The following is a 3,613-nucleotide window of genomic DNA, read 5'->3' on the forward strand; positions in this document are numbered from 1 at the left end:
GCCTGGTGGTACATTTTTTTCCCTTTTAGGGGGAAGTCCGCTAATTACCTCCACAGTCAATTTCGGGGCACTCGCTTCTACTTGGATTTCCAGCCCTACCCCCAGTTTGCCCTCCGAGCCTGGCCTGGGAAAACACTGAGGGATAATAAGCTGTTGCTTCTATTAATACCCAGGCCCTGCAGACCATTGTAGGAACCTCCCCTGAAACATGATAACAGAACATTTCTTTGTGTGTCTGATGTAGTTGGGTAAACAAACTCCACGCATGTTTCAGTGGGTACAGGTGTTCCTAGGTTGTGGGATGTTGGATAATTAACTCCACTGCCCATGTGTAGGCACTCACTGCTGCTTGGTTTTGCAGCACATCCCCCAGATTATCCCTCTAATTACGGCCTGGGAAAACACACAGGGATAAAATGGTAGTGGTTCTATTGGAACCAAGGCTGTGCAGACCGTTGTAGGAACCTCTCCACACCCAGGATAACATTACACTTCTTTGTGTGTTTGATGGTGTTGGGTAAACAAACTCCACTAATGTTTTAGGGGGTACAGGTGTTCCTAGATTGTGAGAGGTTGGAAAATTACCCCCACTGGCCATGGGGATGCGCTCGCTGCTGCTTGGCTTTCAGCACAACCCCCAGCTTTCCCTCACAGCCTGGCCTGGGAAAACACTCGGGGATAATAAGCTAGTGGTTCTATTGGAACCCAGGCGCTGCAGACCGTTATAGGAACCTCCCCACACATAGGATAACAGAAAACTTCTTTGTGTGTCTTATGGAGCTGAGTAAAGAAACTCCACGAATGTTTCAGGGGATAGAGGTGTTCCTATGTTGTGGGAGGTCGGATAATTTACTCCACTGCCCATGGGGAGGCAGTCTCTTCTTCTCCACATTCCAGACCAACTCTCAGCTTTCCCTTGCAGTCTGGCCTAGGAAAACAACCAGGGATGACAAACTAAGTAATTCTATCAGAACCACGGGGCTGCTATCTGTTGGAGGAACCTCCACACACTCAGGATTCCGGAATACTGCTCTGCTTGGGGGATTTTTGGAGCCCCACACTACACAGAGTTCTGGAGCAAAGGTTTATCCCTGTTAGGGCGAAGATTGCTATTTACCTCCACAGTCCATCTTGGGGCACTCGCTGCTACTTGGATTTCCAGCCCAACCCCCAGCTTTCCCTCGCATCCCGGCCTGGGAAAACACTCTGGGATAATAACCTAGTAGTTCTATTTGAACCCAGACCCTGCAGACCTTTGTAGGAACCTCCCAAAACCCTGGAAAACAGAGCAATTCTGTGTGTGTCTGATGGATTTTGTTAAACAATCTCCACGCATTTTTCAGGGGGTACACGTGTATCTAGTTTGTGGTAGGTCGGATAATTAGCTACACTGCCCATGGGGAGGCACTCGCTGCTGCTTGGCTTTCCAGCCAATCCCCCATCTTTTCCTCGCAGCCCAGCCTGGAAAATCTCTCAGTGAAAAGGAGCTACTGGTGCTATTAAAACCCAGGTGCTACTGAAATTTGTTGAGTCCTCCCAAGGCTCATGATAACAGAACATTTCTTTGTGTTTGTGATGGTGTAGGGAAGCACACTCCAGGCATTTTCCTGGGGGTACAGGTTTTCCAATGGTGGGAGATGTCGGATAATTACCTCCACTTCCCATGGGGAGGCACTCTGTACTTCTGCGCTTTCCAGCCCAACTCCTAGCTTTCCCTTGCAGCCTGGGCTAGGAAAACACCTAGGGATGACAAACTAAGTAATTCTATCAGAACACATTTGCTGCTGTCTTTTGGAGGAACCTCCAGAAACTCAGGATTCCGAGTCACGTCTTTGTTTGGGGGAGGTGTGGAGCACCACTCCACACAGATGGCTGGGGCTGAGGATTTTCCCTCTTAAGGAGAAGTCCACTACTTACCTCCACAGTCCATCTCGGGGCACTCGCTGCTACTTGGCTTTCCAGCCCAACCCCCAGCTTTACCTCGCAGCCCGGCCTGGGAGGACACTCAGCGATAATAAGCTAGTGGTTGTACTGAAATTGAGGTGCTGCATACCGTTGTAGAATCCTCCCCACACCCGGGATAACAGAACTCTTCTTTGTGTGTCTGATGGAGTTGGGCAAACATTCTCCAGGCATGTTTCTGGGGGTACAGGTGTTCCCAGGGTGGGAGATGTCGGCTCATTACCTACAATGACCATGGGGAGGCACTCTCTTCTTATTCACTTTCCAGCCAATCTCCCATCTTTCCCTTGCAGCCCGGCCTAGTAATGCACCCAGGGATTACAAACTAAGTGATTCTACCAGAACCCAGAGGCTACTGTCTCTTGGAGGATCATCCACACCCTCAGGATTCTGAGTCATGGCTTTGTTTGGGAGATGTGTGGAGACCCACTCCACACAGATGGCTGGGGGCACAGGTTTTACACTGTTAGGAAGAAGTCCGCTAGTTACCTCCACAGTCCATCTCGGGTCACTCGCTCTTACTTGCCTTCCAGCCAAAAGCCAATCTTACCCTCCGAGCCCGGCCTGGGAAAACAATCAAGGAATTTAAGCTAGTGGTCCTATTGGAACCCAGGAGATGCAGAACGTTGTAGGAACCTCCCCACACCCATGATTACAGAACAATTCTTTTTGTGTCTGATGGAGTTGGGTAAACAAACTCCACATATGTTTCAGGGGGCACAGGTGTTCCTAGGCTTGGGAGGTCAGAAAATTACGTCCAATGCCCATGGGGAGGCACTCGCTGCTGTGTGGAATTACAGCCCAACCCACAGCTTTCCCTCACAGCCCGGCCTGGGCAAAAACTCAGGGAAAAGAAGATACTGGTGCTATTAGGACCCAGGCGCTGCAGAGAGTTGTAGAAAACTCCCCACCCTCAGGATAACAGAACACTTCTTTGTGTGTTTGATGGAGTAGGAAAACACACTACAGGAATGTTTCTGCGGATACAGGTGTTCTGAAGGTTGGAGATGTCGGCTAATTACCTCCACTAGCCAAGGGGTGGAACTCTCTTCTTCTTCGCTTTCCAGCCCAACTCCCAGCTTTCCCTTGCAGTCCGGCCAAGGAAAACTCCCAGGGACGACCAACTAAATGATTCTATCAGAACACAGTTGCTGCTGTCTGTTGGAGGAACCTCCACACACTCAGGATTCCGGAACACGCCTTTGCTTTTGGGGAGGTGTGGACATCCACTCCACACAGATGGCGGGGGGCACAGGTTTTTCCCTGTTAGGGAGAAGTCCGCTAATTACCTCCACAGTCCATCTCGGGGCACTCGATGCTACTTGGCTTTCCAGCCAAACCCCCATCTTTCACTCTCAGCCCGGCCTTGCAAAACACTCAGTGATAATAATCCAGTATTTCTATTGGGACCCAGGTGCTGCAGACCATTGTAGGAACCTCCCCACACCCAGGATAACAGAACACTTCTTTCTGTTTCTGATGGATATGTGCAAACTCCACGCATGGTTCAGGGGGCACAGGTGTTTCTAGGCTGTGGGAGGTTGGAAAAATTACTCCAATGCCAATGGGGAGGCACTCGCAGCTGCTTGGAATTTTAGCCCATCCCCCAGCATTCCCTCGAAGCAAGGCCTGTGAGAACACTCAAGTAAAG

Source organism: Camelus bactrianus, chromosome 1 (genome assembly GCF_048773025.1).
Source record: "Camelus bactrianus isolate YW-2024 breed Bactrian camel chromosome 1, ASM4877302v1, whole genome shotgun sequence".
Taxonomy (NCBI): Eukaryota; Metazoa; Chordata; class Mammalia; order Artiodactyla; family Camelidae; genus Camelus; species Camelus bactrianus.